Below are 16122 nucleotides of genomic sequence, written 5' to 3'. Positions count from 1 at the left end.
CATTTGCTTTACCAGGGTGGTAAAGTATCTCACAGTCGTAGTCCTTGAGTAGTACCAGCCAGCGCCGCTGTCTCATGTTCAATTCCTTCTGATTAAAGAGATATTCAAGACTCTTATGATCAGTGAAAAGTTTACACTTAGTACCATAAAGATAATGCCTCCATATCTTTAAGGCGAATACTACCGCTGCCAACTCCAGATCATGAGTGGGGTAGTTCTTTTCATGCTCTTTCAACTGCCTCGATGCATACGCTATCACTTTATCCCTTTGGGTCAGAACACATCCTAACCCAACTCCGGAGGCATCACTATAAATTACGAAGTCATCAACTCCTTCAAGTAACGAAAGAATCGGTGCTTCACACAATCTCTTCTTTAACTTTTCAAAGGCTTCCTTATGCTTTTCATTCCAACCATAAGTAGCTCCTTTGTGGGTCAAAGCTGTTAATGGAGTAGCGATCGAAGAAAAGCCTTGGATAAATCGGCAATAATATCCGGCTAATCCTAAAAAGCTTCGAATCTCTGTAGGACTTTTTGGTTGTTCCCACTTCATCACACCTTCGATCTTTGCTAGGTCAACCATTATTCCTTCTTGGTTAACCACATGACCTAAAAATTGGACTTCTTGAATCCAAAATTCACATTTGGAGAACTTTGCATACAGCTTCTCCTTTTTCAAAACTTCTAGCACTTCACGCAGATGCTTGTCATGCTCCTGCTTGCTTTTCGAATAAATCAAGATATCGTCTATGAATACTATCACGGATTTATCAAGGTATGGTTTACAAACCTTGTTCATCAAATCCATGAAAGCTGCTGGGGCATTGGTTAATCCGAACGACATAACCAAAAATTCATAGTGTCCATATCTTGTTCTGAACGCAGTCTTTTCGATATCCTGCTCCCTCACCTTCAGTTGATGGTATCCTGACCTAAGATCGATCTTCGAGAAGTAGCTCGAACCTTGCAACTGGTCGAACAGGTCATCGATCCTCGGCAACGGATACTTGTTCTTTATTGTCGCTTTATTCAGCTCTCTGTAATCGATGCACATTCTCATGCTCCCGTCTTTCTTCTTTACAAACAACACAGGGGCTCCCCAGGGTGATGAACTAGGTCGAATGAAACCTTTGTCCAATAACTCCTGAAGTTGTGTCATAAGTTCTTTCATTTCGGTTGGCGCTAATCGATACGGTGCTTTTGCTATTGGCGTTGTTCCTGGTAACAAGTCGATACGAAACTCCACTTGTCGATGGGGGCAATCCGGGAAGATCTTCGGGAAAGACTTCCGGATAATCACACACCACCGGAATATCCTGCACCTCCTTCTTTTCCTTCTTAGCATCGATCATGAACGCTAGATATGATGTACATCCCTTGGCCAAACACTTTCTGGCTTTCATTAGGGAAATGATTCCAGAGTTTACTCTGCGTTTGTCTCCATACACCATAAACGACTCTCTCCCTGGCGGGTTTACTTTTACTATTTTCTTCCTACACAATATTTCGGCGTCATTGGCGCTAAGCCAATCCATTCCTAAAACTATGTCGAATCCATTTAACTCGGTAGGCAATAATTCCTCATGGAACTTATTCCCATCCAAGTCAATGAGGATATTTTTCATACGATGGCTAACAGGTACAAACTTGCCACTAGCAATCTCGACTAATAAGGCATTAACTAGTTTATCTACAGGCAAAGCTAGTTTTCTACCAAATTCATGCGATATAAAGGAGTAATTGGCTCCAGAATCAAACAAAAATTGGGCAGGCAATTCGTTTACGAGAAAGGTACCTGAAGCGACATCGACTTCTTCTTTTGCAGCTTCAAGGGTCATCTGAAAGGCTCTCGCCTTCGGCTTTGGTGGTAGATTGGGCTTTGTTGCATCCTTCCTCTTTGGATAGTCTTTAAAAACATGCCCTTCTTCACGGCACTCAAAACATACCCTCTTGTCGGATGGACACATATTGGCATAATGCCCAGTCTTTCCACATTTGTAGCAAGTAACCTCCTCGCTACATTTCCCAGAGTGCTTTTTCTTGCACTTCTCACACCATTTCACTTCACCTCCTCCCCCTCCAAACTTCTTAAACTTAGAAAATTTGCTTTTCTTGTTGGAACCTGAAGTTCCTTCAAATTTTCTCTTTTCACCAACTTCTGCCCTCTCTAGACCCTTCTCTTTGATCTGAACCTCAACATTCCTAGCAACCCAGATGGCGGCTTTCAAAGTGCGTGCGTGCTTAACCATCAGACCAAAGTCCGCTGGTAATCTGAGGGCAAACTTGTTAACCTTAGAGAGTTCAGTTGGAACTAGGTAAGGAACAAGCTTCATCTTTTCAGTAAAACTAGCAGCGTATTCAGTAACGCTCATCTTTCCCTTCTTTAAATTCTGGAACTCATTATTAATTTCTAGAAGATCCTGCTTAGAGCAGTACTGCAATTTCAGTTGTACCACAAAATCTTCCCAAGACATCTTACTAGCTTCTCCCTTAGGCATCGAATTAGCTAGTAACTTCCACCAGTTCAACACACCAGACTTTAATAGAGGAATTGCAAGTGCGGTCTTTTGTTTTTCGCTGCACTCACAGCTTTCAAACATCGTCTCCATTTCGGAGATCCAATTCATGACTTCCATCGGTGTCGGACTCCCAAATAGACACGGCGGTTTAGATGCCATGAAATCTTTGTATTTACATCCGCGTCCATCAACTCCTCCATCGTGGTTATTTTGTCTAACTATCGGTGGGTTGGCTTGACCAAGAGTCCCACTATAGTTCCCTCCTACTGATTTCCCTTCATTCAATACGGGCTGTTCAACAGGTATCGTAGTCTCTTCCCTATGTTGTTGTAGTAATCGCCTTGTCTCCTCCATCTGGCGATCTAACATCATCTGCATCATTGCTTGTACCCCAGCCATCGTCATTGGCTCAGGTGCAGCTCCTACAACAGGTACTTGCTCAACTACTTGAGGTTGAGGCTGTTGATCCCTGTTTCCATTTGCATTTGCAACTCCACTACGAGTTCTTGCCATTACAATCTATATACCGAATAAGGCGAATTTAGGTCTTTATCCTTGTTAGACATTTCAATTCCCTTATCACTCCAAACGTTTACATGTTAGTTCTAATCTCGTAATCGTACGGTTAGGATCCTATACACATAAGGTTTCTAGATCCGGTCGGCAACAGACCGTAGATCCAAACAAATAATGGCATATATGGCAAACATATAACATTTAGCACATAAAAACATTTTAGGAATCTTTCCTAAAATAAACTAGTGCTCGTGTCTAAAATATGGTAGACACTCATCTCACAATCATCACTTAGCATTCTAAGTTTAAGTCTAGAAATCCTACAATTTCTTAGTTCGCTTAAACTAATGCTCTGATACCAACTGTGACATCCCCTAATTTCTCGGCCAGAAAAGACCAATTTAATTTATGCTTTTTAAAATAAAATCAGAGAAATCTTTTTAAAAGATGTTGCGAAATTGGTCCCCAAACAACATATGATAAAAGTTTATCAAAACCCTTCATTAAGAAGGTATATATTTTCCATATATATCAAAACCTCAGGATGTCATGTTCTGATACAGATCAAAAGCATAAACAAGACATTATAAGCCTTACTACAGTTATTTACAACTACTGGTCTATAATCCAAAAATCTCTCTTCGTCCTCCGACTATGCTCGGGGTCCACTACCTGTAACATAAAAATCTGAGTGGGTCAAGCTTGGGAGCCTGGTGATCATATAGGGTTTTCAACCCACAGTAATAATAAACTTATTAAGTTCACCAATCAACAATAACCCTGATTACTCGTTCCCGTTATCCTCACTTTACGTCCCTAAACACTTTTCACAAGGGACCTAGCCTAAAGAATATCATCGGGATGGACACTACTGCTAAGGGGTTTCCTCAGCCATACATGTCCTAAAGGCAACCATGAGGGGGATGGAGTACAGCGAATAAACACCCAAGTTCATTAACACCTACAGGTTGCGGGCCTGCTAATGTTTCCCACTGGACTGTCTAGAAAGTCCGTGGTCGTCATCCAAACTCCGCTAGATGACTGAATCTCAAATCACATCGAGACCTCTCATCACTTTAGTTTATCACACACCAACTATCTACCCATGTTCTACCCAACATATTTGTAGATAAAAATACTTATACAGTTTAAAACTTGTATAAAATATCAACTATAGTTCCCTCCTACTGATTTCCCTTCATTCAATACGGGCTGTTCAACAGGTATCGTAGTCTCTTCCCTATGTTGTTGTAGTAATCGCCTTGTCTCCTCCATCTGGCGATCTAACATCATCTGCATCATTGCTTGTACCCCAGCCATCGTCATTGGCTCAGGTGCAGCTCCTACAACAGGTACTTGCTCAACTACTTGAGGTTGAGGCTGTTGATCCCTATTTCCATTTGCATTTGCAACTCCACTACGAGTTCTTGCCATTACAATCTATATACCGAATAAGGCGAATTTAGGTCTTTATCCTTGTTAGACATTTCAATTCCCTTATCACTCCAAGCGTTTACATGTTAGTTCTAATCTCGTAATCGTACGGTTAGAATCCTATACACATAAGGTTTCTAGATCCGGTCGGCAACAGACCGTAGATCCAAACAAATAATGGCATATATGGCAAACATATAACATTTAGCACATAAAAACATTTTAGGCATCTTTCCTAAAATAAACTAGTGCTCGTGTCTAAAATATGGTAGACACTCATCTCACAATCATCACTTAGCATTATAAGTTTAAGTCTAGAAATCCTACAATTTCTTAGTTCGCTTAAACTAATGCTCTGATACCAACTGTGACATCCCCTAATTTCTCGGCCAGAAAAGACCGATTTAATTTATGCTTTTTAAAATAAAATCAGAGAAATCTTTTTAAAAGATGTTGCGAAATTGGTCCCCAAACAACATATGAGAAAAGTTTATCAAAACCCTTCATTAAGAAGGTATATATTTTCCATATATATCAAAACCTCAGGATGTCATGTTCTGATACAGATCAAAAGCATAAACAAGACATTATAAGCCTTACTACAGTTATTTACAACTACTGGTCTATAATCCAAAAATCTCTCTTCGTCCTCCGACTATGCTCGGGGTCCACTACCTGTAACATAAAAATCTGAGTGGGTCAAGCTTGGGAGCCTGGTGATCATATAGGGTTTTCAACCCACAGTAATAATAAACTTATTAAGTTCACCAATCAACAATAACCCTGATTACTCGTTCCCGTTATCCTCACTTTACGTCCCTAAACACTTTTCACAAGGGACCTAGCCTAAAGAATATCATCGGGATGGACACTACTGCTAAGGGGTTTCCTCAGCCATACATGTCCTAAAGGCAACCATGATGGGGATGGAGTACAGCGAATAAACACCCAAGTTCATTAACACCTACAGGTTGCGGGCCTGCTAATGTTTCCCACTGGACTGTCTAGAAAGTCCGTGGTCGTCATCTAAACTCCGCTAGATGACTGAATCTCAAATCACATCGAGACCTCTCATCACTTTAGTTTATCACACACCAACTATCTACCCATGTTCTACCCAACATATTTGTAGATAAAAATACTTATACAGTTTTAAAACTTGTATAAAATATCAACTCAACAGTCACCTCAAATAAACAATTAATATATTTACACATAGCAGGTATTATAAGGTAAATACTTCATCTCTATGTGTAAAATGAAAGTGACTATACACTCACATGTTTTGATGAAAATCGGGCAACAATTCGTTTCCTAAAACGTTCGTTCCTAATAAAACCGGGAGTTTTATTAGGAAACCGGGCTCTGCGAAGGTCGGGCTTCGAAACCGAAAAGATAAATTTTTCGGGCTTCTTGGGCTCTTCGTGGCGTATTCTGGGGGTTATAATCGATATCGGGGCTTTGGGGAATGTTAAGATGAAGAAAATATGAAGAAAGGGGTGAAAGATGGTGATTTTCTAAATGTATCCGAGAAGGCTCGCATGACCATTCTATTTATAGGGGGTCCGAAGTCGGTCTTAGAAGGGGGAGTCATCAGGCGAGGACACGCGGCAGCAGGGCGAGGGTGCGCAGCACATGGCTCGCATGTGCGAAGTCTCGGTGGCAGCCGCCGATTGGACCGAGGTCTAGTCCGAGACTTCGGACGTGGCCTCCTTCTGCGAGACTCGGACACAAGGAATAAGGCACGCGTCGGACTCCTAGTGGACCACTTCGGATCAGCTCACGAGATCGGATGACTCAGCAGCTCGGACACGTGGCACGCATGACTCACCAATTTCGTACACGTGGCACAATCTAAGCGAGGGTGACGTGGCAAGAACGTGACTATGCGTATTTTCTCGATTTTTGTGCAAAAACTTCTAAAATCCATAACTTTCGCATACGAGCTCCGTTTTTGACGTTCTTTATATGCACGCGTAGGTAAAATTACGCTCTACAACTTTCCTTTAGACTTCGTCGGCTAATTTTGACTTTAATTTTTATATTATTATTTTTAACAGAGCGGGACAGGAAATCCGTTAAAAATTCATAACTTCTTCATCCGAGGTCCGTTTTCGTCAGACTTTTTACCGTTGAGCTACTAATGACGAGACCTTCGATTCTCGTTTATGTCGTGTTGGCTAAAAATCACTCGATCTAAAATTCGAGCTTTTAGCTGTCTACTGCTAAGCTGAAACTTCGAAAAATCATAACTTCCTCATACGAAGTCAGATTTGGGCGTTCTTTTTATACTTACTCTCATTTTAACGAACACTACGAGTTTCGTTTAGATCACTAAGGCTAAAAAGTAGTTTATCAAAAACTCACTTTTTACGACATTCGGCACCGTGCCGGTTTGTCGCGAAACTTCGACAGGTCATAACTTCTTCGTTATAACTCGGATTTCGACATTCTTTATATATCTGTAATCCTTGTCACGCCTACTACAAGTTTCTTAATAGATATCGACTTTATCTAAAATTTTAATTTTGACGCTCATTTTTATTCTTAATTAATTAAACCCTAATAATTAATCATAAAACACATAAAACACATAATATTCACATAATTCCTTTTCATTTCTCCAAAATGAGTCACAAAGGTTAACCTAGACTATAATGTCAATATTAATGTCTAGCCTAGAAACACGGTCATTACATATACAATATAGTCAAACAACATAAATAAAAGTTAGACAAACAATATGAATTAAATGTAACTTAATTTGATTTAACTTACTAGAAGTATGTTGCTATTAATAAAATTACTAGAAGTATGTTGCTATTAATAACCTAATTAAAGCTAAAGTAGTAATGACCAACATTAAGTCACTAAAAGTATGTTGCTATTAAGTTGGTTTTATAATTGATTTAATTTGATTTTATAAAGGTAACTTAATTTGATTCTAAAGGTAAATTAATTTGCTTTTCTAATTAATTTAATATTTTCTTTTTTGTTATTAGTTTAATTTATTAAACTAATTTTATTTTATTTTAATATTAACATTAACTTGATTTTAAAACTACTTTAAGTTGATTTTACAATTAATTTATTATTTTTTTAATGTTTTTTTTAATTAATTTAATTTTATTCTATAATTAAATTAAAATTATTAGAAGTACGTTGCTATTAATAACCTAATTAAAGCTAAAGTTGTAATGATCAACATTAAGTCACTAAAAGTATGTTGCTATTAAGTTGGTTTTATAATTGATTTAATTTGACTTTATAAAGGTAACTTAATTTGATTCTAAAGGTAAATTAATTTGATTTTCTAATTAATTTAATATTTTCTTTTTTGTTATTAGTTTAATTTATTAAACTAATTTTATTTTATTTTAATATTAACATTAACTTGATTTTAAAACTACTTTAAGTTGATTTTACAACTAATTTATTATTTTTTTAATGTTTTTTTAAATTAATTTAATTTTATTCTATAATTAAATTAAAATTACTAGAAGTACGTTGCTATTAATAACCTAATTAAAGCTAAAGTTGTAATGACCAACATTAAGTCACTAAAAGTATGTTGCTATTAAGTTGGTTTTATAATTGATTTAATTTGATTTTATAAAGGTAACTTAATTTGATTCTAAAGGTAAATTAATTTGATTTTCTAATTAATTTAATATTTTTTTTTTGTTATTAGTTTAATTTTTTAAACTAATTTTATTTTATTTTAATATTAACATTAACTTGATTTTAAAACTAATTTAATTTAATTTTACAATTAATTTATTATTTTTTTATTCATTTTTTTAAAATTAATTTAATTTTATTATATAATTAAATTAAAATTTCTAGAAGTACATTGCTATTAATAATCCAATTAAAGCTAAAGTTGTAATGACCAACATTAAGTCACTAACAAAATTAAGCACTTTGAAACCATATACAATACATTACTAGAAGTAAGTTGCTATTAATAACCTAATTAAGCCAAATGTATACATCCAATTTGCATATTCCAATTTCATACAATTAAGCCAAATGTATACATAAATTACAATTAAGCCAATTTCATCCAAGTAAAGCTAAAGTTGTAATGACCAACATTAAGTCACTAACAAAATTAATCACTTTGAAACCATATACAATACATTACTAGAAGTAAGTTGCTATTAATAACCTAATTAAGCCAAATGTATACATCCAATTTGCATATTCCAATTTCATACAAATTTATACATCTAAATTTCATTTTAAGCCAATGTGGTATAAACATAAATTACAATCCAACAAATGTATATATTCATGCCAAATTTCATTTTTAAGCCAATGTAATATAAACATAAAATACAAAACATACACAAAATGCATAAAAACTTCCCACAAATCTGAAAAAGCATACAATCCAACAAAATGTATACAATCCAACAAAATGCACAACCACTTCATATCTCAAAATACAAACATCATCACTCAACAAAATTGAAAATTACTAATAATTTATCATCTAAATTAACACCAAAACAGAAAAATCATAAAAAAGAGGAGGAATTCGACCTTGAATGTGGGCAATTTCGGAATGTAGCTCAAGGTCGCCGGTTTTGGGGGCTGTGGCGGTCTTGGGGGAAGGAGGGGCTAACACCGATCCCAACACGCACTTCCTAGTCCACCAAGTCGGAAAAACGTGACAAAGAAACGAGATTGAAGAAAGAAACGAGAGAAAAACGAGAGAAGAAACGAGAGTGCAGGAAAGAAAGTCGTAGAAAGGTAAACTGGAAATGGGATATCTGCACGGGCATTAGCAGCGACACGCAATAGCGGCGACGGCGGGTATTAGCGGCGAAATTAGGGCAATAGCGGCGGCATATGGAGGGAAAAGTCAGCGCGTCTTTTCGCTTTCCTCTACAATCGTTGGATTGAAAAGAAATCGGACGGATGGGGGTATTTTGACGCAGATCGCTGTAAGTGAGCATTAGCGGCGACGCCAGGCAATAGTGGCAACATGTAACGCGTCAATTACATGTCGCCGCTATTGCCTGGTGTCGCCGCTAAAGGCGTCGCCGATAATGCTAACCTTTCTTGTAGTGTGTGATTTTTGTTAAAAAAAACTAAAAAAATTACCAAAACAGTAGGTTTCTTAAGAAACCGTATAGTTTTGAGAGGATTCCGTACACCATAAAATGGCTTATTTTTTGTTTTGCAAAATGAAAAAAAAATTATAGCAAGGTGTAACACATAGGCATATAAGTGAAACAGTAGACGATCGTAGAGGGCTACGGTTTTGAGGGCTATTTCCGGCTAATGGCTTAATTTTGGCTAAAAACTAAAAAGTAATTAGTACAAATGGCTAATTTAGTAATTATACCTTATTATTATTATAATTATTAAGTTTCATCCAAAAATCATATCGATCTTTTCCGATTTGATTATACGAAAGGAAGAAGAAAGACTTTCCTGTTGTCAGACAAATGAAAATAACAGAACGACAAGTTAAAACCAACCTAAAGTTATTGATATTTGATAGGTAAAATATTGCACGAAAGAAGTTCATATCCTTAAAGGTTTTTATATCTCTATAAGGTTGTAAGCTTCAGCATGAATACTTATGATTTGATGCACAATACCCTTCGTTCTAACAACTATGGAATGAGAGATAAACACAAAGTGATTACTCGTAAAAACAAAAGAAACTTGGATTTTGCAGTTGCAAAAGTTGCAGATGGCAGATACACATAGAGAGCAGCTCTCAAATTTTGGTGTGTGAAACAAAAGAAACTTGGATTTTGCAGTTGCAAAAAATATGGCTCTATAATGATGAGGGCCCTATCACAGCTCACCACGTGTCATGTCAAGCCGATCATTATCTGCAGCTGCATGCTCTCCAAGCCACTCAATTTTGGAGGCTTCTAGAAAGTTCCACAACTTTATCCACGAAGTCAACATCTGGACAATGTTGATCGGGTTGGTCCAACCAACATGACCCGAAACGATGCATCGTGCGCCTAAATAGTGCCATTTCACGTACTCACTTCAACAACTAGGCTAGGCGCACGTGTGTGGGATTAACTCGTCTTTTGATTCACTTAAAGCCTTCGATGGCCTATCGAGAGAAAAGCCTTATAAACCCACAAATGTGGGATACATGGGAACTTGCCAACTTGCAAATTACATACTATAATTTTCCAGCAATCCCCCACATAGTTGGAAAGTTTCATTTCACTCAGACAAATGATGTCACTTTAGTGTCGCGAAGATTAAACCTTTTTTTATGTGGATAAACAAGAGGAGACCGATTCTATGATATCCTTATAAGTTTAAAACAAAAACCTTCTGACCTCCCCGATTTACCCCCAAACACCATCTGCCATTTTTTCGTCCTGACACTTGTTGACTAACGAACTCATCCCGTTATTCGGAAAAAACTAAGGACCAACTATGGTCCCACCTATATCTGTTAACATACATCCTTTCTTATTCATGAGATTGATGTGGTCTAACTATAGTCTTATATTAATTCTAACTACACAGTTTCAGTCACAAGACCACTCTATCCAGAATATAACTCAAACCTTGAAATATTGAATAATCTCCCTCAGGTGTTCGAACGATGTCTTGAATCCCCAAGACTTCATCATACAACAACAGAAAATGAGACCATCCATACAATCCTCGACCCGAGTCAAACCAGCTAACCTTATTCACAATATGGACATGTCATCCCATGAACGAACTTTATGCAACATAAGGTCACACCTGAAGAATCGAAGAAACGTTGCTCTTGTTAAATGAACTTCTATCACCACATGCCAAAAAGGTAGAATTCTGCGCTAATCACTAAAACCAACCACGCCAATATGAGTCGAACAATCTCAATCTATAATCCTCACACATATTTATGGAGCATTAACGAATTCCAACTGTATCACTTTATCTCTATACTCAAAGAGGATTGTACTCTTACACTCAGTTACTTCTACACTTGCGACGATAGATGATTACATCATAGAATGAAGAAAGCATACATACCTAATTTTTAAAATGATTCGCGATTGCCAATTATTTGTAATACATAACCGACCCTTGCTATGAGCTAACCAATTTCCATAATTCTAATATACAACCTGGATGATCCAACTGCTTCCTTGATAAAATACATGGCACTCCCATTCTGATCCATTTGCAAAGACGAGTACCCTATGCCTTTTACATACTAACTTCAGTACTCCACTCCACCGGAGCGGTCCATCTGCTTCCATATGAAGAAACTTAGTGCTTGTAAGGGGAACTACTTGACAAAGTGAGATCCTTGTTTAGCAGCTCCTATGCCGCAAGGATAACTAATGCATCATTGAAGACAACAATCCACTTAGCTACCCGAGTTGTACCCATGATGTGATTGATTCCAACATTACTTCTGACGTTAGGATAGAAATCTAAAACCTTGATAAATAGAATGCTAAAACTTATAATCATGAGCAACCAAAAGCCAGAGCGTCCTTTAAATCACTAACCCGAACACCCAATTCTACCCCACTTAGGGTTCAAACTACCACCGATTGTCACCTATAAAATCAGATCCCCAAATCAGCTCATCTAATTCTTTTAATTTTTTTATTCTTAAAGACTATGCCAAAAATAGAATCACATAGCCCTTTGAATAGTTAGCTCCGCCCTAGAACCCAATCAGACGAGAACAGGCAGTAGAGCTAAGCCAAAATTCTAAGCCTATGTAATTTAATTCGGAAAGGTCCTTTAACAACTGAAAATGAATCACAGATGTTCCAAAGTTCCAATGCTTCCAAAGCAATCGTGAAACTTTTGCCAAATGATAAGCAATCTGATCGTACTACTCGCTCATGAGTCGGAAAACTACAACAAAATCCAAATTGATCAAATTACACCGCCCAATATGAACATCCACATAATACATCAGACTGTCATAAAATAACCAAATACACCAGCCACCCCCAAAGGGTGTTTGGATCCAAACATCCCTTTGCATCTAATCAGGGACAAACATCCTTAACCTGACTCAGTTGATTGAAAAGATAATTATTCTCCCTTCTCACCTTAGTTACAGCCTTGGTTTAAGTATCCTCCTAACAAAATTTGGACCACCTTGAAATGTAAGCAAGAAAATCCATATGTGCTTCTTCCATACCTGATGCAATAACCACGGCTTCCCTGATTTACTGATAAGCATCAACCGTCTCGAATCTCTAAGCTTCCAGTAGAGCCTAACCATGCACCAACTCTCTCTTCCTCTCTTGGACTTCCAGTATGGACCCTGGAATCATATACCTAACCTGCATCGGGGACACTCGCTCTCCGCAAAACTGGGTCGAGGACTTGGCTCGTGACCTAGTCTCTACCCTAGCCACCGAACTGACATAACAATCTAATATCGAATATTCTATTACCTCTATCTAGTGACTGATAATTGTGTGATCTGCTCTCCCTTACATCCAGGAGACTGGAAAAATATTACTCAGTCATACCAAATGACAATACATGTTCTCGGTTGATCATCCCTAACTAGGTCCACATGACCTCATACTCGAATGAATTGTGCATGCATGCAATACTTAGACCCAAGCCAACATGGCCACTTAGGTATGAACTAGAATAATCCTCATCTAGACCATCATAACCATACGCTCGATAGAGACATAAACATACTATAGATGAATCACAGTACCATACCATATTATCTACTATCTACCACGTCGTTAGTAACCTATTTGACTCTTCATGATCCCCGTATGTAATATGTTCTTTCGGTAGTATGAGATTTTACTACCTTCAAAACCTATCCGTACTCGTCCCAAGAATTGTATCAAGGTTCCCAAGCCACTACTTACTACCAATTCTTAATGTTCTAATCATCTATACACGTGCTCAGACGAGCACACACCGCTAATCTTCCTAGACTTTTTTTTCTAGGATTCTTCTAACAATATATTCCACTTTATCCTGCTATCCTATTGTGAACTTCTATAAATATCAATTAACTATCTTACAAATACTAACTACATGTATCTAGAATCAAGCATTCATTCGACTGAGAGATCCTGCATTATGACGGTTAGACTCAAACAATAGTTATGCAATAAGGCAGAACCAAGCAATCTAAGACTACTTAATTCTATGGTCATGCAATACTAATGCATTCATTTAATAATTAACTAATACCGATATAGATTTCAAGCAAATCATTAGTCAAGCAAATAATCTAACAAGTAATTCTACCACGTTATCCTGATATGCTCCTTAGTCTATCTACTAGCATGAAATATCATGGCATGCCAACTACAAGCTGCCTAGGTGGAACTAATCATCTCCTGGCATATGAATACATATTGGTTGCATATAATCATCATGTAAGTCAGTTTCATCACATAAATAGTTATACATCATATCACTTACAAATGTCGACTAACCGTGGAGCTTTGTTGATTGGACAATCTGCATTCTCTTCTCCAAGGCATGTGACGCTTTCTTTCATTTATATGTTCAAAACTGGCCCCTTTTTACTTAGTTTACTTACAAAAAGAAAATTTTTTTATGGAAATCCACATTAGTTTGAGTCTAAACACACCACGAAGTAAGTTTAATTCTCTCAAACCATTGTTATGATACCAACTGTAACACCCATAAAATTCAAGCCAATTTAAAACTTTCTCAAAACATTTAAAACCAATAGTTATTACAAATTTGTTTTCAAAATAGTCTAATATCAGAGTCTTCCCAGAAACATAAATAAAACATGAGGAGCTGTACGATCACGCCTTCGCCTTGCCGTGATCCCCTGATGTACCTGAAACAATAAACTGAAACTGTAAGCCCGAAAGCTTAGTGACTTCCCCAAAATACTGATACATTGCACATATACAAAATAACAGCATGTACTGGGTCCACAGCTTTACAGACTGGATTACCCCTGGGCCCACAACGTGAGTCCGGATTGCCTTCTGGGCCCACAACTCACATCTGGATTGCTACCGAGCCCATAGTACGAGTCTCCTTTAGCTCGTATCTGGAATGCTCCCGAGCCCACAGTACGAGTCTGGCATGCCCCACCCGGACTTCAGCTCGTATCTGGAATGCTCCCGTGTTTGTTGGTTACTGCACAGAGTAGTATCACCTCAATCCACCCCACATAATATGTCGACATATAAGACAACCAATGCACATACAGATAATCACATAATACTACAGGTAGTCCTACAGATCTACCTAACTGACATAGCAACTAACATGCAACACTAGCTCATACTCAACATACTACCAACTGCTAGGATATCATATCCAATGGGCCAACCTTGGTGCCTTAGACCCCTTAGTATAGTGAGGTAACTCACCTCGCAAGTAGTGTTGAAGTACCAAAACCTCTGATCGCTGTCCCACCGAAAATCCCGAACTATCACATAATACATATCAAGTTAATACCCAAAATAACCTTCTTGACTAAGTGTCCACACAACTCATTAAATCCATTCTCTTTATTAGTCCTAGGCCCAATACCAAGTCCTTAACTTGAAGGTCCACATATATAAAAAGCCCACTATTGGCCCAATTTACTAAATTGGGCCCAACCTCCTAATTGGGCCTAACCCCATGATCCACTATCACCACCTGGCCCAAAATATCTTATTTACAAAGTCCAGCAAAGGCCCAAACCCATTTAGCCCATAAACAGCCTAAAATCCGAAGTCCATTTGTTAACGGCCCAACAGAGGACGTACGCGGGGCGTACTCCTCTGGTACGCGGGGCGTACTCGTCCAGTCGTTGACCACCATCGGGGGTGGCTGACCTAGTATGCTGGGCGTACTGGATTTACGCTGGTCGTACTCTACAGTTTTCCAAAACCTTATTAAGTGCTTAATGGCTTAAGCACTTAAGCCCAAACTTTAGATCCAGAGACCTAACATGCCTAGGATCCATAAAGTCACGAACTTTATCACTTTGGACGTCCATAAAGTTCTTAATGCTTGGTCTTAATCCATTAAGACCTTATTTCTCTTTGCATGGGACACATACAGCTAATGGGACCTTATTTTTATCACTCAAGGTCTCTTCAAGAGTCTGGAAGGACAACTCTTTTCGTCCAAATCACAACATGCACCACCTTATGGCTTTTGGGACAAGAAATGCTTCTAATAAAGTAAAATGATGAGATCTATGCATATATGCATAAAGTTTGGAACTTTATACCTTCTGGAGCTTCTTGAGCACAAGCTAACTTCAGATCTACAAGCTTGATCTTCTTCTCCAACACTTTGATGCAATACCTTCCTCTTAAAGCACTCAAGAACACACCAAATAAGCTTAAAAACACAAAGGAAAAGCTAGGGTTTAGGGAGGACGGATGTAAGTTGTGGAGGCTGAGGTAAGGGGGTTCTGGTGCTCATAATGTTGTTTATATAGGCCCCAAACCCTAAATATTAGGGTTTCACCCAGACATTAGTACGCCTAGTGTACTAAGGCGGACCTTAATAAGCTTAGCGTACTCTTATGTACGCGCAGCGTACTCTTATGTACGCGCAGCGTACTCCCTTTTGGCCCAAGTTTGCAAACTTGGTCCTTAAACTTATCTTGGCTCTTCACCTCCAACCCCAAGGACCATAAATGACAAGGTAATGATAGAAGAGGGTTCGGGAA

Source organism: Lactuca virosa, chromosome 9, assembly GCF_052849685.1.
Source record: "Lactuca virosa cultivar CGN04683 chromosome 9, Lactuca_virosa_CGN04683_v6, whole genome shotgun sequence".
In the NCBI taxonomy this organism is placed as follows: Eukaryota; Viridiplantae; Streptophyta; class Magnoliopsida; order Asterales; family Asteraceae; genus Lactuca; species Lactuca virosa.
This window is presented reverse-complemented; position numbering follows the sequence as displayed.